The 20,196-nt window shown below is 58.1% G+C and overlaps 3 pseudogenes; all 3 read left to right on the forward strand.

Moving 5' to 3' along the window:
• The first annotated feature begins 4,177 nt into the window (after positions 1 to 4,177).
• On the forward strand, positions 4,178 to 4,296 carry LOC122688929 (annotated as a pseudogene).
• A 6,295-nt stretch (positions 4,297 to 10,591) lies between these two features.
• LOC122688930 lies at positions 10,592 to 10,710 on the forward strand (annotated as a pseudogene).
• A 6,273-nt stretch (positions 10,711 to 16,983) lies between these two features.
• LOC122688737 lies at positions 16,984 to 17,102 on the forward strand (annotated as a pseudogene).
• Positions 17,103 to 20,196: the final 3,094 nt, after the last annotated feature.

A 20,196-nucleotide genomic window follows, 5' to 3' on the forward strand; every position in this document is an offset into this window, starting at 1 on the left:
TTGTGCCAGTGTGTCTGTCTCGGATCGGATGCCATCCTCTCTCCCGTGTCTGTCTCCCTCTGTCTGTCTCCACCTGTGTGTGTGTGTGTGTGTGTGTGTGTGTGTGTGTGTGTGTGTGTGTGTGTGTGTGTGTGTGTGTGTGTGTGTGTGTGTGTGTGTGTGTGTGTGTCTCCGCGCGCGTGTCTGTCTTCATCTCCCTCTGGCCGTCTGGGAGTCTGTCTCTGAACCTTCATCTCTTTCTGCCTCTGAGTCTCCTGACCCCCGGCCTCTCACAGGCGCTGTGGGTCTGGCTCTGGCTGAGGAGCTTGCGCCGGCCGGCTGTCTCCCTTGGCCTGGGTGCGTGCGAGTGTCTGTGTGTGTGTCCGTGTCCGTGCCCCTGCCTGTCGCTCGTCCGCTCTCTCAGGAAGGTCCTGTGCTTGGCGGGCGGCGTGGGGACAAGGGGGGGCCGCGGTCGGGCGAAGGGGCGGGGCTGCCGCGCTCCAGTCGCCGGCGGCGGCCGGCCCGCCCGCAAGCCAGACACCTCTGGGGCCACTTGGGCCTGAGCAGCGATCCGGAGGGGTGGGTGGGGGACCCGAGCGGGGGGCGGGCCTGGAGAGGCCCAGGGTGGGTGGGCGCCCAGACCTCCGCGCCCCTCACGCCAACCCGCAGCCCAGGCCTGCACGCCTAACCGGCCGCTCGTGGTCCCGGCAACCCTCCGGGCCCCCGGGCCGGGCCAGGCTTGCTTGCCAGGGTGGCGGTGTGCGGGGACGGGGCGGCGTCGGCCGGGCTGCCGGGCCTGGCCGGCCCGAGTTCGGTCGCTGGTCGTGCGGCTCAAGTGCAGCGCGCGCCCCGTGGAAAGGTGCGGCCCGGGCTGGCTCGACCGGCACGTCAGAGCGAGAGGGAGGCGCAGCGCAGGGCTTTGAAGGCGCCTGGCGCCAGCCGCCTCCCTCTGATGAGATCATACCACCCTGAACGGGCCAGATGTCTTCTGATCTGGGAAACTAAGCAGGGTTAGTTAGTACTTGGATGGGAGACCCCCTAGTAGTTAGGAGCTCCAGGCTTTTGCACAAAGTAGACGACAAGCCAACGTATAGGTGATGAAACGTTTATCGTGAAAAATCCAATGAAACCTGAATTCGAAGATGGTTTATGGCATAGAAGCAAGTGTTTTCCATTAGGTTCCCCCCGCCCCCCCGAATTAACTTGCATGATGGTTTCCCATTAGCATAATGCTTAGTTTTTATTCTTTCTTTCCTTGTCTGTATCCATCTTTTTGCATCATCATGTGGTGCCTTATTGGCATAATTTTCCGCCTTTTGTCTTTTTTGTAACTTTTCGAAAAAGGACTTCTTAGGCATTAACATACTGATATGTCCATAAGGGGGAAAGACTTCTTCCCTACAACTGCATTGAAAAAATTTGAACTTAAGAAAATCTGTTTTAATGTAGCAGAATTATTATTTTATCTTTCCAATCTAGCATTTGTGAAATCCTTAACTGCTGATAAGTGTTCAGGCTTCCCTGGTGGCTCAGCTGGTGAAGAATCCACCTGGCATGCAGGAGACCTGGGTTCGATCCCTGGGTTGCAGAGACCCCCTGGAGAAGGGAACGGCTACCCACTCTAGTATTCGGGCCTGGAGAATTCCATGGACTGTATAGTCCCTGCGTTCGCAGAGTCAGACATGACTGAGCGACTTTCACGGGTCACCAACAACGGTTCAGCCTGAAATAAGAACTTTCAAAAATCTTTGAACACAGACGCTCTAACTTATTTTCCCTCTGGGATCAATATCCTGCATTTACTTTCAGGTTACGTATACACAATAGGCACAGAACTCTCTTATTGTGTCTTTTATTTGCATATAAATTAACAGCCTAGCAAATTTAAAATAGAAACACTAAAGACAGTGTTGCGCAGAGCAATCTCTGTTAAATGCCCCATTATCTCACTGAAGTTCCTATACACATGCAGGGACTGAAGGAGGACAGGAAGATGGCAGAAGAGCAACCCGCGAGCCACTGCTGTGTCTGTGCGCATCAACTACAGACTGCAAGGTAAGGACCGTATTTTACATAAATAGAAACACAGTTACAATTCAGATTTCCTTTTTAAGTTGCCTCCATAATTGGTTTGCAATAGCAACAGATTCTCCCCTTTCTTCATAGCCATACGCCAACACGTATCATTTTTAAAAATCTATTAATGTCAGACAAAACCATCACAATGCTTCAGGAGTGACTTCAAGAAAACTCCAGTCAAGTCACAGTACTCAGGCAGGTGGGTTTAATAAACAAGTCCTAGGTAGATATCAGTCCACCTCAAAGTGGGCAGTAATGTTGGAACACATCTAGGATTTCCTTTTTAAACACATGCTCCAAGGAAAACAGTACTGAATTTACCAGAGGAACGGTAAAAAGAGGACATCACTGGAAGGGAGTTTACACAGCCAGTCTGGCCCTGCGGTCTGACGCTGGGGTAGCATCTATCTGCTCGCTTGGCCCCTGTGTCCCTCGGGGAGGACACGGGCTCGAGAGTGCAGAACAGTATCATCACTAGGACTGCCCGGAGCTGCTGCGAACATCCAGAAAGTTGCACTTGAAGAGTTCTTTAGAGGGCTTCCCTGGGCATCCAGTGGCTGCTCCCAATGCAGGGGCCTGGGTTCCATCTCTGGCCAGTGAACTAGATCCCATACACTGCAAGTAAGAGTTTGCACGCCACAATTAAAGATCCCATGTGTGGCAACCAAGACCTAGTGCAGCTTACAACAAAGAAAAAGGCACCACACGTTCTTTAGAAAGTGCTATAAAAGGCTATGAACGATTGCTTCTTCGAAGCAAATAGTAAAAAATACGTGTATTAGTTGCTCAGTTGTGTCCGAGTCTTTGTGACTCCATGGACTATGTAGCCTTCCAAGTTCCCCTGTCCGTGGAATTCTCTAGGCGAGAATACTGGAAGAGGTCGCCATTCCCTTCTCCAGGCGATCGTCTCAACCCAGCCGTGGAACCCAGGGCTCCTGCATTGCAGACAGATTCTTCACCACCTGAGCCACCAGGGAAGCCCAGGAAATACGTAGACCGGACTCCTATGAATAAAGACAGGTGCCATTAGAGAGAAAATAACCTACTAGGTTCATTTAGTTCTATTATTGCGCTTCTCCTTGGGAGTTAAAAATAAGAGTACTTCTGGAGAACCTGACAAAGCTGTGATTTATCTTAATAAAAGACTTCTGATGGAGATCTTGAAACCTGTTTCCTGAAAGAAATGAGTTATAAATATATTTCTTAAGCCTGGTGGCAACGTTTCTAATGACAGAATTCATCTCCCATGCAGCTCAGTGAGTCCCTGTTTTGAAACAAGAGAATGAATGAAAGCGTTGAGTTCAGCAGCCATGAGGTTCCCTACCGTCACAGCTCACAGTAAGGCAAGAAGGATCAAAGTAACTGTTGTCTGTCTGTTTTAGCAGTTGGTTACCATCCAGTAGATCCTGTCTTCAATTCACGTAGAACTCTTTAAGGAAGAGTCTGAAGGCCCTCAGGAAGGTCCCGTGCTTGGCGGGCGGCGTGGGGACAAGGGGGGCCGCGGTGGGGCGAAGGGGCGGGGCTGAGGCGCTCGGGTGGACGGCGCCGGGGGCTCGCGGTGGGTTTGGGCCCCGGGCAGGTGCCGGGCAGGATGGGCGCTCAGGGCCCCGGCTGCGCTATGCCTACGCCGCGGGAGGCTCAGAGGACCGAGGGCCGCGGTCCGCGGCGGGCCCGAATCAGACACCTCCGGGGCCACGTGGCCCTGAGCCTGGATGGCCAGTGGGGCGGGGGGTGGGCGCGGGCGCCGACAGGGGGCGGGCCTGGAGAGGCCCAGGGCGGGAGGGCGCCGAGACCTCCGCGCCCCTCACCCCAACCCCAGGCCCAGGCATGCACGGCCAGCCGGCCACTCGGGGTCCAGGAAGCCCTCCGGGGCCCTGGGCCGGGCCAGGCGGGTTCTGGCCGGGCTTGGCGGTGTGCGGAGGCTGGGCGGCGTCGGGCGGCCGCCGGGCTGCCGGCCCTGGCCGACCGGAGTCCGGTCGCAGGTCGTGCGGCTCAAGTACAGCCCGCGGCCCTTGGAGAGGTGTGGCCGGCTGGCCTGACCGGCAGGCAAGTCAGACCGAAAGGGAGGCGCAAGGCAGGGTTCTTAAGGTTCTTAAGGCGCCTGGCTGCAGCCACCTCCGTCTAGGGCCATACCACCCTGAACGCGCCAGATCTTGTCTGATCTGGGAAGCGAAGCAGGGTCTGGCCTGGTTAGTACTTGGGTGGGAGACCGCCTGGGAATACCGGGTGCTGTAGGCTTCCTGCCTCCCCTGTCCTTTAGCCCTGGCTCCCCCGGCGCGGTTGGCCGCCCCGAGCCCCACCTGCCCCTGGCCCCTCAGAGCCGTCGCCTGCCTTCCAGCCGGCCGGCCAGCCGGCCTGCCGGCGGCCCTCGAACACAGCAGCAGCCCAACTCTTGGGTCCCCGCAGCCCCAGCCCCTCCGCCGGTGGGTGGCCGGGGCCCCGACTCCCGCCGCAGGCCTGGGTTGCCTCCGGATTTGGCTTCCAGGAAACCAGATGACAGTCGGGTCTCCATCTGGGGCTCCCTTGGCATGCCTCAGGCAATCCCGGGGGCTGCCCCAGCCCGAGCCCCAGCCCAGTACTCCCAGGCGACCGTTCGCGCGCGTGCACACACACACACACACACACACACACACACACACACACACACACTCACACACACACACAGAGACAGAGACACACAAAGACACACACAGAAACACACAGACACACCCCGCCCCGGACAGGTGAAGAGCTGCAAAGCACAGGGAAGGGAGACTCAGAAAGAGGGGAGAGAGTCCTAGTCTGGCAGAGACAACCCTCACAACCCTCACGTTCGGTTTCAAAAGCCCCGTGGTCCAGTGAAGAACAGGGCGGATGTAGATAGAGTGGCGGCGGCGTCTGCCAATGCACAGACAGCGAGGGTGGAGCGCGCGCAGCGAGCCTCTGAAGGCGGGCGGGCGGCGTGCGACGCAGTCGGGCCCCCTACGCGCTGCGCCCGGAGCGGCGGCGGTCGGTATCGGTGCTGGAGACGGCGGCGGCGACGGTTTCGTGGCGGCCGCGCGCTGCTCTCTGAGCGGCGGGTGGTGGTGCGGCCTAGCCCCTCACTCCTGACACTTCCCCTCCCCCAGCGCACCGCGGTAAGTCGGGGGCCGGGGTGGTGGAGGCCGGAGACCGGCGGGCTCCTCCTCCACTCTGGGAGGGCGGGTGGGCGGGTGCGCGGGGCGTCCCAGGCCCTCTCGGCGCCCCAGTCTCGCGCCCTAGCGCGCACCTTCTGCCCTGAGGGAGCGGGCCCCGAGGCCTGGCCCCTGAGGCTCTGAGGAGGGATTGCTCTCTGTGGGGTCTGGGCCCGGGGCTCTGGCGTCAGAGCCTCCCTTGAGTGAGCGTTTCTCGAGCAGGTTGGACTCCTTCATTTGCCCGGCAGTGGTTAGGTGGGCAGGCCCTCTGCGGGAGCAGCGCCTTGAAATCCCGAGGGAGGGTTTCCTCAGCACTTCGCTGATCACCGTGCGGGATTGGGCTTTCTTTGTTTTGGCTTCTCCAAGGAGAGATTTGCAACCCCAGGGGAGGGTGAGTGGGTCGGGAGTTTGTGAGCTTATGAAAACTGCATCTGAGAAAACTAAGGTCATTGAATGGAGTGAAACCTTACTTTTTGTTCTCCCACGTGTCCCGCGTAAAGCTAGGCGAGAAACGGTGTGGTTTCTGGATTACTTACTCTAGGCATAAGGACCTTGGAAATTAAGTCAATGAAGTGTATGAACAATGTTTCTTGAGAATTTGGCACATTCTCTGTGTTTAGAATTGAACCGAAGTATTTTTCATTTGTGTCTTTTACCCAGGAGATACTCATACCACCCCTCCCCAAGATTTAACAATCAAGAATGTCTTCAAACATTGTCAAATGTTACTTGGGAGGCAAAACTGCCTCTCAGTGAGACTGCTGCTGTACAGAGAATAGTCCCAATATTTCAATAAAAACATCTTACCTTTAAAAAAAAGAAGAAGAAGAAAGAGGGAGAGAGAGACAGCAAGAGGACCACACAGGTTCCCCACCCCCAGCCCCACCCCCACGCCTCCACACCCTCCCCCGTCCATCGTGGGTATGCACCCGGCCCCCGGTCGGCCTGACCACAGCCTCGCCCACCGACACCCTCACACACACACTCTCACACACTCACCCTCTGGTCTGGGGGCGGGGGCTGGGTCTTGCCTTAGGGAGCCAAGCTGAAGGGGACCTTTGAGACTTCGGCTGCGAGGAAGTCTTGGGGACCCCACGGGGGACTGCCAGCCCCGGGGCACCGCGTCCAGCCTGGGCCGCCCCAAGGGAACGCCCCCTCCCTTGGGGAAGCGGCTTCTTCCGCAGGGCCTCTCTCTGGGGTGGTCACGGTTGTGCCAGTGTGTCTGTCTCGGATCGGATGCCATCCTCTCTCCCGTGTCTGTCTCCCTCTGTCTGTCTCCACCTGTGTGTGTGTGTGTGTGTGTGTGTGTGTGTGTGTGTGTGTGTGTGTGTGTGTGTGTGTGTGTGTGTGTGTGTGTGTGTGTGTGTGTGTGTCTCCGCGCGCGTGTCTGTCTTCATCTCCCTCTGGCCGTCTGGGAGTCTGTCTCTGAACCTTCATCTCTTTCTGCCTCTGAGTCTCCTGACCCCCGGCCTCTCACAGGCGCTGTGGGTCTGGCTCTGGCTGAGGAGCTTGCGCCGGCCGGCTGTCTCCCTTGGCCTGGGTGCGTGCGAGTGTCTGTGTGTGTGTCCGTGTCCGTGCCCCTGCCTGTCGCTCGTCCGCTCTCTCAGGAAGGTCCTGTGCTTGGCGGGCGGCGTGGGGACAAGGGGGGGCCGCGGTCGGGCGAAGGGGCGGGGCTGCCGCGCTCCAGTCGCCGGCGGCGGCCGGCCCGCCCGCAAGCCAGACACCTCTGGGGCCACTTGGGCCTGAGCAGCGATCCGGAGGGGTGGGTGGGGGACCCGAGCGGGGGGCGGGCCTGGAGAGGCCCAGGGTGGGTGGGCGCCCAGACCTCCGCGCCCCTCACGCCAACCCGCAGCCCAGGCCTGCACGCCTAACCGGCCGCTCGTGGTCCCGGCAACCCTCCGGGCCCCCGGGCCGGGCCAGGCTTGCTTGCCAGGGTGGCGGTGTGCGGGGACGGGGCGGCGTCGGCCGGGCTGCCGGGCCTGGCCGGCCCGAGTTCGGTCGCTGGTCGTGCGGCTCAAGTGCAGCGCGCGCCCCGTGGAAAGGTGCGGCCCGGGCTGGCTCGACCGGCACGTCAGAGCGAGAGGGAGGCGCAGCGCAGGGCTTTGAAGGCGCCTGGCGCCAGCCGCCTCCCTCTGATGAGATCATACCACCCTGAACGGGCCAGATGTCTTCTGATCTGGGAAACTAAGCAGGGTTAGTTAGTACTTGGATGGGAGACCCCCTAGTAGTTAGGAGCTCCAGGCTTTTGCACAAAGTAGACGACAAGCCAACGTATAGGTGATGAAACGTTTATCGTGAAAAATCCAATGAAACCTGAATTCGAAGATGGTTTATGGCATAGAAGCAAGTGTTTTCCATTAGGTTCCCCCCGCCCCCCCGAATTAACTTGCATGATGGTTTCCCATTAGCATAATGCTTAGTTTTTATTCTTTCTTTCCTTGTCTGTATCCATCTTTTTGCATCATCATGTGGTGCCTTATTGGCATAATTTTCCGCCTTTTGTCTTTTTTGTAACTTTTCGAAAAAGGACTTCTTAGGCATTAACATACTGATATGTCCATAAGGGGGAAAGACTTCTTCCCTACAACTGCATTGAAAAAATTTGAACTTAAGAAAATCTGTTTTAATGTAGCAGAATTATTATTTTATCTTTCCAATCTAGCATTTGTGAAATCCTTAACTGCTGATAAGTGTTCAGGCTTCCCTGGTGGCTCAGCTGGTGAAGAATCCACCTGGCATGCAGGAGACCTGGGTTCGATCCCTGGGTTGCAGAGACCCCCTGGAGAAGGGAACGGCTACCCACTCTAGTATTCGGGCCTGGAGAATTCCATGGACTGTATAGTCCCTGCGTTCGCAGAGTCAGACATGACTGAGCGACTTTCACGGGTCACCAACAACGGTTCAGCCTGAAATAAGAACTTTCAAAAATCTTTGAACACAGACGCTCTAACTTATTTTCCCTCTGGGATCAATATCCTGCATTTACTTTCAGGTTACGTATACACAATAGGCACAGAACTCTCTTATTGTGTCTTTTATTTGCATATAAATTAACAGCCTAGCAAATTTAAAATAGAAACACTAAAGACAGTGTTGCGCAGAGCAATCTCTGTTAAATGCCCCATTATCTCACTGAAGTTCCTATACACATGCAGGGACTGAAGGAGGACAGGAAGATGGCAGAAGAGCAACCCGCGAGCCACTGCTGTGTCTGTGCGCATCAACTACAGACTGCAAGGTAAGGACCGTATTTTACATAAATAGAAACACAGTTACAATTCAGATTTCCTTTTTAAGTTGCCTCCATAATTGGTTTGCAATAGCAACAGATTCTCCCCTTTCTTCATAGCCATACGCCAACACGTATCATTTTTAAAAATCTATTAATGTCAGACAAAACCATCACAATGCTTCAGGAGTGACTTCAAGAAAACTCCAGTCAAGTCACAGTACTCAGGCAGGTGGGTTTAATAAACAAGTCCTAGGTAGATATCAGTCCACCTCAAAGTGGGCAGTAATGTTGGAACACATCTAGGATTTCCTTTTTAAACACATGCTCCAAGGAAAACAGTACTGAATTTACCAGAGGAACGGTAAAAAGAGGACATCACTGGAAGGGAGTTTACACAGCCAGTCTGGCCCTGCGGTCTGACGCTGGGGCAGCATCTATCTGCTCGCTTGGCCCCTGTGTCCCTCGGGGAGGACACGGGCTCGAGAGTGCAGAACAGTGTCATCACTAGGACTGCCCGGAGCTGCTGCGAACATCCAGAAAGTTGCACTTGAAGAGTTCTTTAGAGGGCTTCCCTGGGCATCCAGTGGCTGCTCCCAATGCAGGGGCCTGGGTTCCATCTCTGGCCAGTGAACTAGATCCCATACACTGCAAGTAAGAGTTTGCACGCCACAATTAAAGATCCCATGTGTGGCAACCAAGACCTAGTGCAGCTTACAACAAAGAAAAAGGCACCACACGTTCTTTAGAAAGTGCTATAAAAGGCTATGAACGATTGCTTCTTCGAAGCAAATAGTAAAAAATACGTGTATTAGTTGCTCAGTTGTGTCCGAGTCTTTGTGACTCCATGGACTATGTAGCCTTCCAAGTTCCCCTGTCCGTGGAATTCTCTAGGCGAGAATACTGGAAGAGGTCGCCATTCCCTTCTCCAGGCGATCGTCTCAACCCAGCCGTGGAACCCAGGGCTCCTGCATTGCAGACAGATTCTTCACCACCTGAGCCACCAGGGAAGCCCAGGAAATACGTAGACCGGACTCCTATGAATAAAGACAGGTGCCATTAGAGAGAAAATAACCTACTAGGTTCATTTAGTTCTATTATTGCGCTTCTCCTTGGGAGTTAAAAATAAGAGTACTTCTGGAGAACCTGACAAAGCTGTGATTTATCTTAATAAAAGACTTCTGATGGAGATCTTGAAACCTGTTTCCTGAAAGAAATGAGTTATAAATATATTTCTTAAGCCTGGTGGCAACGTTTCTAATGACAGAATTCATCTCCCATGCAGCTCAGTGAGTCCCTGTTTTGAAACAAGAGAATGAATGAAAGCGTTGAGTTCAGCAGCCATGAGGTTCCCTACCGTCACAGCTCACAGTAAGGCAAGAAGGATCAAAGTAACTGTTGTCTGTCTGTTTTAGCAGTTGGTTACCATCCAGTAGATCCTGTCTTCAATTCACGTAGAACTCTTTAAGGAAGAGTCTGAAGGCCCTCAGGAAGGTCCCGTGCTTGGCGGGCGGCGTGGGGACAAGGGGGGCCGCGGTGGGGCGAAGGGGCGGGGCTGAGGCGCTCGGGTGGACGGCGCCGGGGGCTCGCGGTGGGTTTGGGCCCCGGGCAGGTGCCGGGCAGGATGGGCGCTCAGGGCCCCGGCTGCGCTATGCCTACGCCGCGGGAGGCTCAGAGGACCGAGGGCCGCGGTCCGCGGCGGGCCCGAATCAGACACCTCCGGGGCCACGTGGCCCTGAGCCTGGATGGCCAGTGGGGCGGGGGGTGGGCGCGGGCGCCGACAGGGGGCGGGCCTGGAGAGGCCCAGGGCGGGAGGGCGCCGAGACCTCCGCGCCCCTCACCCCAACCCCAGGCCCAGGCATGCACGGCCAGCCGGCCACTCGGGGTCCAGGAAGCCCTCCGGGGCCCTGGGCCGGGCCAGGCGGGTTCTGGCCGGGCTTGGCGGTGTGCGGAGGCTGGGCGGCGTCGGGCGGCCGCCGGGCTGCCGGCCCTGGCCGACCGGAGTCCGGTCGCAGGTCGTGCGGCTCAAGTACAGCCCGCGGCCCTTGGAGAGGTGTGGCCGGCTGGCCTGACCGGCAGGCAAGTCAGACCGAAAGGGAGGCGCAAGGCAGGGTTCTTAAGGTTCTTAAGGCGCCTGGCTGCAGCCACCTCCGTCTAGGGCCATACCACCCTGAACGCGCCAGATCTTGTCTGATCTGGGAAGCGAAGCAGGGTCTGGCCTGGTTAGTACTTGGGTGGGAGACCGCCTGGGAATACCGGGTGCTGTAGGCTTCCTGCCTCCCCTGTCCTTTAGCCCTGGCTCCCCCGGCGCGGTTGGCCGCCCCGAGCCCCACCTGCCCCTGGCCCCTCAGAGCCGTCGCCTGCCTTCCAGCCGGCCGGCCAGCCGGCCTGCCGGCGGCCCTCGAACACAGCAGCAGCCCAACTCTTGGGTCCCCGCAGCCCCAGCCCCTCCGCCGGTGGGTGGCCGGGGCCCCGACTCCCGCCGCAGGCCTGGGTTGCCTCCGGATTTGGCTTCCAGGAAACCAGATGACAGTCGGGTCTCCATCTGGGGCTCCCTTGGCATGCCTCAGGCAATCCCGGGGGCTGCCCCAGCCCGAGCCCCAGCCCAGTACTCCCAGGCGACCGTTCGCGCGCGTGCACACACACACACACACACACACACACACACACACACACACACACTCACACACACACACAGAGACAGAGACACACAAAGACACACACAGAAACACACAGACACACCCCGCCCCGGACAGGTGAAGAGCTGCAAAGCACAGGGAAGGGAGACTCAGAAAGAGGGGAGAGAGTCCTAGTCTGGCAGAGACAACCCTCACAACCCTCACGTTCGGTTTCAAAAGCCCCGTGGTCCAGTGAAGAACAGGGCGGATGTAGATAGAGTGGTGGCGGAGTCAGCCAATGCACAGACAGCGAGGGCGGAGCCCGCGCAGCGAGCCTCTGATGGCGGGCGGGCGGCGTGCGACGCAGTCGGGCCCCCTACGCGCTGCGCCCGGAGCGGCGGCGGTCGGTATCGGTGCTGGAGACGGCGGCGGCGACGGTTTCGTGGCGGCCGCGCGCTGCTCTCTGAGCGGCGGGTGGTGGTGCGGCCTAGCCCCTCACTCCTGACACTTCCCCTCCCCCAGCGCACCGCGGTAAGTCGGGGGCCGGGGTGGTGGAGGCCGGAGACCGGCGGGCTCCTCCTCCACTCTGGGAGGGCGGGTGGGCGGGTGCGCGGGGCGTCCCAGGCCCTCTCGGCGCCCCAGTCTCGCGCCCTATCGCGCACCTTCTGCCCTGAGGGAGCGGGCCCCGAGGCCTGGCCCCTGAGGCTCTGAGGAGGGATTGCTCTCTGTGGGGTCTGGGCCCGGGGCTCTGGCGTCAGAGCCTCCCTTGAGTGAGCGTTTCTCGAGCAGGTTGGACTCCTTCATTTGCCCGGCAGTGGTTAGGTGGGCAGGCCCTCTGCGGGAGCAGCGCCTTGAAATCCCGAGGGAGGGTTTCCTCAGCACTTCGCTGATCACCGTGCGGGATTGGGCTTTCTTTGTTTTGGCTTCTCCAAGGAGAGATTTGCAACCCCAGGGGAGGGTGAGTGGGTCGGGAGTTTGTGAGCTTATGAAAACTGCATCTGAGAAAACTAAGGTCATTGAATGGAGTGAAACCTTACTTTTTGTTCTCCCACGTGTCCCGCGTAAAGCTAGGCGAGAAACGGTGTGGTTTCTGGATTACTTACTCTAGGCATAAGGACCTTGGAAATTAAGTCAATGAAGTGTATGAACAATGTTTCTTGAGAATTTGGCACATTCTCTGTGTTTAGAATTGAACCGAAGTATTTTTCATTTGTGTCTTTTACCCAGGAGATACTCATACCACCCCTCCCCAAGATTTAACAATCAAGAATGTCTTCAAACATTGTCAAATGTTACTTGGGAGGCAAAACTGCCTCTCAGTGAGACTGCTGCTGTACAGAGAATAGTCCCAATATTTCAATAAAAACATCTTACCTTTAAAAAAAAGAAGAAGAAGAAAGAGGGAGAGAGAGACAGCAAGAGGACCACACAGGTTCCCCACCCCCAGCCCCACCCCCACGCCTCCACACCCTCCCCCGTCCATCGTGGGTATGCACCCGGCCCCCGGTCGGCCTGACCACAGCCTCGCCCACCGACACCCTCACACACACACTCTCACACACTCACCCTCTGGTCTGGGGGCGGGGGCTGGGTCTTGCCTTAGGGAGCCAAGCTGAAGGGGACCTTTGAGACTTCGGCTGCGAGGAAGTCTTGGGGACCCCACGGGGGACTGCCAGCCCCGGGGCACCGCGTCCAGCCTGGGCCGCCCCAAGGGAACGCCCCCTCCCTTGGGGAAGCGGCTTCTTCCGCAGGGCCTCTCTCTGGGGTGGTCACGGTTGTGCCAGTGTGTCTGTCTCGGATCGGATGCCATCCTCTCTCCCGTGTCTGTCTCCCTCTGTCTGTCTCCACCTGTGTGTGTGTGTGTGTGTGTGTGTGTGTGTGTGTGTGTGTGTGTGTGTGTGTGTGTGTGTGTGTGTGTCTCCGCGCGCGTGTCTGTCTTCATCTCCCTCTGGCCGTCTGGGAGTCTGTCTCTGAACCTTCATCTCTTTCTGCCTCTGAGTCTCCTGACCCCCGGCCTCTCACAGGCGCTGTGGGTCTGGCTCTGGCTGAGGAGCTTGCGCCGGCCGGCTGTCTCCCTTGGCCTGGGTGCGTGCGAGTGTCTGTGTGTGTGTCCGTGTCCGTGCCCCTGCCTGTCGCTCGTCCGCTCTCTCAGGAAGGTCCTGTGCTTGGCGGGCGGCGTGGGGACAAGGGGGGGCCGCGGTCGGGCGAAGGGGCGGGGCTGCCGCGCTCCAGTCGCCGGCGGCGGCCGGCCCGCCCGCAAGCCAGACACCTCTGGGGCCACTTGGGCCTGAGCAGCGATCCGGAGGGGTGGGTGGGGGACCCGAGCGGGGGGCGGGCCTGGAGAGGCCCAGGGTGGGTGGGCGCCCAGACCTCCGCGCCCCTCACGCCAACCCGCAGCCCAGGCCTGCACGCCTAACCGGCCGCTCGTGGTCCCGGCAACCCTCCGGGCCCCCGGGCCGGGCCAGGCTTGCTTGCCAGGGTGGCGGTGTGCGGGGACGGGGCGGCGTCGGCCGGGCTGCCGGGCCTGGCCGGCCCGAGTTCGGTCGCTGGTCGTGCGGCTCAAGTGCAGCGCGCGCCCCGTGGAAAGGTGCGGCCCGGGCTGGCTCGACCGGCACGTCAGAGCGAGAGGGAGGCGCAGCGCAGGGCTTTGAAGGCGCCTGGCGCCAGCCGCCTCCCTCTGATGAGATCATACCACCCTGAACGGGCCAGATGTCTTCTGATCTGGGAAACTAAGCAGGGTTAGTTAGTACTTGGATGGGAGACCCCCTAGTAGTTAGGAGCTCCAGGCTTTTGCACAAAGTAGACGACAAGCCAACGTATAGGTGATGAAACGTTTATCGTGAAAAATCCAATGAAACCTGAATTCGAAGATGGTTTATGGCATAGAAGCAAGTGTTTTCCATTAGGTTCCCCCCGCCCCCCCGAATTAACTTGCATGATGGTTTCCCATTAGCATAATGCTTAGTTTTTATTCCTTCTTTCCTTGTCTGTATCCATCTTTTTGCATCATCATGTGGTGCCTTATTGGCATAATTTTCCGCCTTTTGTCTTTTTTGTAACTTTTCGAAAAAGGACTTCTTAGGCATTAACATACTGATATGTCCATAAGGGGGAAAGACTTCTTCCCTACAACTGCATTGAAAAAATTTGAACTTAAGAAAATCTGTTTTAATGTAGCAGAATTATTATTTTATCTTTCCAATCTAGCATTTGTGAAATCCTTAACTGCTGATAAGTGTTCAGGCTTCCCTGGTGGCTCAGCTGGTGAAGAATCCACCTGGCATGCAGGAGACCTGGGTTCGATCCCTGGGTTGCAGAGACCCCCTGGAGAAGGGAACGGCTACCCACTCTAGTATTCGGGCCTGGAGAATTCCATGGACTGTATAGTCCCTGCGTTCGCAGAGTCAGACATGACTGAGCGACTTTCACGGGTCACCAACAACGGTTCAGCCTGAAATAAGAACTTTCAAAAATCTTTGAACACAGACGCTCTAACTTATTTTCCCTCTGGGATCAATATCCTGCATTTACTTTCAGGTTACGTATACACAATAGGCACAGAACTCTCTTATTGTGTCTTTTATTTGCATATAAATTAACAGCCTAGCAAATTTAAAATAGAAACACTAAAGACAGTGTTGCGCAGAGCAATCTCTGTTAAATGCCCCATTATCTCACTGAAGTTCCTATACACATGCAGGGACTGAAGGAGGACAGGAAGATGGCAGAAGAGCAACCCGCGAGCCACTGCTGTGTCTGTGCGCATCAACTACAGACTGCAAGGTAAGGACCGTATTTTACATAAATAGAAACACAGTTACAATTCAGATTTCCTTTTTAAGTTGCCTCCATAATTGGTTTGCAATAGCAACAGATTCTCCCCTTTCTTCATAGCCATACGCCAACACGTATCATTTTTAAAAATCTATTAATGTCAGACAAAACCATCACAATGCTTCAGGAGTGACTTCAAGAAAACTCCAGTCAAGTCACAGTACTCAGGCAGGTGGGTTTAATAAACAAGTCCTAGGTAGATATCAGTCCACCTCAAAGTGGGCAGTAATGTCGGAACACATCTAGGATTTCCTTTTTAAACACATGCTCCAAGGAAAACAGTACTGAATTTACCAGAGGAACGGTAAAAAGAGGACATCACTGGAAGGGAGTTTACACAGCCAGTCTGGCCCTGCGGTCTGACGCTGGGGTGGCATCTATCTGCTCGCTTGGCCCCTGTGTCCCTCGGGGAGGACACGGGCTCGAGAGTGCAGAACAGTATCATCACTAGGACTGCCCGGAGCTGCTGCGAACATCCAGAAAGTTGCACTTGAAGAGTTCTTTAGAGGGCTTCCCTGGGCATCCAGTGGCTGCTCCCAATGCAGGGGCCTGGGTTCCATCTCTGGCCAGTGAACTAGATCCCATACACTGCAAGTAAGAGTTTGCACGCCACAATTAAAGATCCCATGTGTGGCAACCAAGACCTAGTGCAGCTTACAACAAAGAAAAAGGCACCACACGTTCTTTAGAAAGTGCTATAAAAGGCTATGAACGATTGCTTCTTCGAAGCAAATAGTAAAAAATACGTGTATTAGTTGCTCAGTTGTGTCCGAGTCTTTGTGACTCCATGGACTATGTAGCCTTCCAAGTTCCCCTGTCCGTGGAATTCTCTAGGCGAGAATACTGGAAGAGGTCGCCATTCCCTTCTCCAGGCGATCGTCTCAACCCAGCCGTGGAACCCAGGGCTCCTGCATTGCAGACAGATTCTTCACCACCTGAGCCACCAGGGAAGCCCAGGAAATACGTAGACCGGACTCCTATGAATAAAGACAGGTGCCATTAGAGAGAAAATAACCTACTAGGTTCATTTAGTTCTATTATTGCGCTTCTCCTTGGGAGTTAAAAATAAGAGTACTTCTGGAGAACCTGACAAAGCTGTGATTTATCTTAATAAAAGACTTCTGATGGAGATCTTGAAACCTGTTTCCTGAAAGAAATGAGTTATAAATATATTTCTTAAGCCTGGTGGCAACGTTTCTAATGACAGAATTCATCTCCCATGCAGCTCAGTGAGTCCCTGTTTTGAAACAAGAGAATGAATGAAAGCGTTGAGTTCAGCAGCCATGAGGTTCCCTACCGTCACAGCTCACAGTAAGGCAAGAAGGATCAAAGTAACTGTTGTCTGTCTGTTTTAGCAGTTGGTTACCATCCAGTAGATCCTGTCTTCAATTCACGTAGAACTCTTTAAGGAAGAGTCTGAAGGCCCTCAGGAAGGTCCCGTGCTTGGCGGGCGGCGTGGGGACAAGGGGGGCCGCGGTGGGGCGAAGGGGCGGGGCTGAGGCGCTCGGGTGGACGGCGCCGGGGGCTCGCGGTGGGTTTGGGCCCCGGGCAGGTGCCGGGCAGGATGGGCGCTCAGGGCCCCGGCTGCGCTATGCCTACGCCGCGGGAGGCTCAGAGGACCGAGGGCCGCGGTCCGCGGCGGGCCCGAATCAGACACCTCCGGGGCCACGTGGCCCTGAGCCTGGATGGCCAGTGGGGCGGGGGGTGGGCGCGGGCGCCGACAGGGGGCGGGCCTGGAGAGGCCCAGGGCGGGAGGGCGCCGAGACCTCCGCGCCCCTCACCCCAACCCCAGGCCCAGGCATGCACGGCCAGCCGGCCACTCGGGGTCCAGGAAGCCCTCCGGGGCCCCGGGCCGGGCCAGGCGGGTTCTGGCCGGGCTTGGCGGTGTGCGGAGGCTGGGCGGCGTCGGGCGGCCGCCGGGCTGCCGGCCCTGGCCGACCGGAGTCCGGTCGCAGGTCGTGCGGCTCAAGTACAGCCCGCGGCCCTTGGAGAGGTGTGGCCGGCTGGCCTGACCGGCAGGCAAGTCAGACCGAAAGGGAGGCGCAAGGCAGGGTTCTTAAGGTTCTTAAGGCGCCTGGCTGCAGCCACCTCCGTCTAGGGCCATACCACCCTGAACGCGCCAGATCTTGTCTGATCTGGGAAGCGAAGCAGGGTCTGGCCTGGTTAGTACTTGGGTGGGAGACCGCCTGGGAATACCGGGTGCTGTAGGCTTCCTGCCTCCCCTGTCCTTTAGCCCTGGCTCCCCCGGCGCGGTTGGCCGCCCCGAGCCCCACCTGCCCCTGGCCCCTCAGAGCCGTCGCCTGCCTTCCAGCCGGCCGGCCAGCCGGCCTGCCGGCGGCCCTCGAACACAGCAGCAGCCCAACTCTTGGGTCCCCGCAGCCCCAGCCCCTCCGCCGGTGGGTGGCCGGGGCCCCGACTCCCGCCGCAGGCCTGGGTTGCCTCCGGATTTGGCTTCCAGGAAACCAGATGACAGTCGGGTCTCCATCTGGGGCTCCCTTGGCATGCCTCAGGCAATCCCGGGGGCTGCCCCAGCCCGAGCCCCAGCCCAGTACTCCCAGGCGACCGTTCGCGCGCGTGCACACACACACACACACACACACACACACACACACACACACACACTCACACACACACACAGAGACAGAGACACACAAAGACACACACAGAAACACACAGACACACCCCGCCCCGGACAGGTGAAGAGCTGCAAAGCACAGGGAAGGGAGACTCAGAAAGAGGGGAGAGAGTCCTAGTCTGGCAGAGACAACCCTCACAACCCTCACGTTCGGTTTCAAAAGCCCCGTGGTCCAGTGAAGAACAGGGCGGATGTAGATAGAGTGGTGGCGGAGTCAGCCAATGCACAGACAGCGAGGGCGGAGCCCGCGCAGCGAGCCTCTGACGGCGGGCGGGCGGCGTGCGACGCAGTCGGGCCCCCTACGCGCTGCGCCCGGAGCGGCGGCGGTCGGTATCGGTGCTGGAGACGGCGGCGGCGACGGTTTCGTGGCGGCCGCGCGCTGCTCTCTGAGCGGCGGGTGGTGGTGCGGCCTAGCCCCTCACTCCTGACACTTCCCCTCCCCCAGCGCACCGCGGTAAGTCGGGGGCCGGGGTGGTGGAGGCCGGAGACCGGCGGGCTCCTCCTCCACTCTGGGAGGGCGGGTGGGCGGGTGCGCGGGGCGTCCCAGGCCCTCTCGGCGCCCCAGTCTCGCGCCCTATCGCGCACCTTCTGCCCTGAGGGAGCGGGCCCCGAGGCCTGGCCCCTGAGGCTCTGAGGAGGGATTGCTCTCTGTGGGGTCTGGGCCCGGGGCTCTGGCGTCAGAGCCTCCCTTGAGTGAGCGTTTCTCGAGCAGGTTGGACTCCTTCATTTGCCCGGCAGTGGTTAGGTGGGCAGGCCCTCTGCGGGAGCAGCGCCTTGAAATCCCGAGGGAGGGTTTCCTCAGCACTTCGCTGATCACCGTGCGGGATTGGGCTTTCTTTGTTTTGGCTTCTCCAAGGAGAGATTTGCAACCCCAGGGGAGGGTGAGTGGGTCGGGAGTTTGTGAGCTTATGAAAACTGCATCTGAGAAAACTAAGGTCATTGAATGGAGTGAAACCTTACTTTTTGTTCTCCCACGTGTCCCGCGTAAAGCTAGGCGAGAAACGGTGTGGTTTCTGGATTACTTACTCTAGGCATAAGGACCTTGGAAATTAAGTCAATGAAGTGTATGAACAATGTTTCTTGAGAATTTGGCACATTCTCTGTGTTTAGAATTGAACCGAAGTATTTTTCATTTGTGTCTTTTACCCATGAGATACTCATACCACCCCTCCCCAAGATTTAACAATCAAGAATGTCTTCAACCATTGTCAAATGTTACTTGGGAGGCAAAACTGCCTCTCAGTGAGACTGCTGCTGTACAGAGAATAGTCCCAATATTTCAATAAAAACATCTTACCTTTAAAAAAAAGAAGAAGAAGAAAGAGGGAGAGAGAGACAGCAAGAGGACCACACAGGTTCCCCACCCCCAGCCCCACCCCCACGCCTCCACACCCTCCCCCGTCCATCGTGGGTATGCACCCGGCCCCCGGTCGGCCTGACCACAGCCTCGCCCACCGACACCCTCACACACACACTCTCACACACTCACCCTCTGGTCTGGGGGCGGGGGCTGGGTCTTGCCTTAGGGAGCCAAGCTGAAGGGGACCTTTGAGACTTCGGCTGCGAGGAAGTCTTGGGGACCCCACGGGGGACTGCCAGCCCCGGGGCACCGCGTCCAGCCTGGGCCGCCCCAAGGGAACGCCCCCTCCCTTGGGGAAGCGGCTTCTTCCGCAGGGCCTCTCTCTGGGGTGGTCACGGTTGTGCCAGTGTGTCTGTCTCGGATCGGATGCCATCCTCTCTCCCGTGTCTGTCTCCCTCTGTCTGTCTCCACCTGTGTGTGTGTGTGTGTGTGTGTGTGTGTGTGTGTGTGTGTGTGTGTGTGTGTGTGTGTGTGTGTGTGTGTGTGTGTCTCCGCGCGCGTGTCTGTCTTCATCTCCCTCTGGCCGTCTGGGAGTCTGTCTCTGAACCTTCATCTCTTTCTGCCTCTGAGTCTCCTGACCCCCGGCCTCTCACAGGCGCTGTGGGTCTGGCTCTGGCTGAGGAGCTTGCGCCGGCCGGCTGTCTCCCTTGGCCTGGGTGCGTGCGAGTGTCTGTGTGTGTGTCCGTGTCCGTGCCCCTGCCTGTCGCTCGTCCGCTCTCTCAGGAAGGTCCTGTGCTTGGCGGGCGGCGTGGGGACAAGGGGGGGCCGCGGTCGGGCGAAGGGGCGGGGCTGCCGCGCTCCAGTCGCCGGCGGCGGCCGGCCCGCCCGCAAGCCAGACACCTCTGGGGCCACTTGGGCCTGAGCAGCGATCCGGAGGGGTGGGTGGGGGACCCGAGCGGGGGGCGGGCCTGGAGAGGCCCAGGGTGGGTGGGCGCCCAGACCTCCGCGCCCCTCACGCCAACCCGCAGCCCAGGCCTGCACGCCTAACCGGCCGCTCGTGGTCCCGGCAACCCTCCGGGCCCCCGGGCCGGGCCAGGCTTGCTTGCCAGGGTGGCGGTGTGCGGGGACGGGGCGGCGTCGGCCGGGCTGCCGGGCCTGGCCGGCCCGAGTTCGGTCGCTGGTCGTGCGGCTCAAGTGCAGCGCGCGCCCCGTGGAAAGGTGCGGCCCGGGCTGGCTCGACCGGCACGTCAGAGCGAGAGGGAGGCGCAGCGCAGGGCTTTGAAGGCGCCTGGCGCCAGCCGCCTCCCTCTGATGAGATCATACCACCCTGAACGGGCCAGATGTCTTCTGATCTGGGAAACTAAGCAGGG

The sequence above is a fragment of the Cervus elaphus genome, chromosome 33 (assembly GCF_910594005.1).
Source record: "Cervus elaphus chromosome 33, mCerEla1.1, whole genome shotgun sequence".
NCBI lineage: Eukaryota > Metazoa > Chordata > Mammalia > Artiodactyla > Cervidae > Cervus > Cervus elaphus.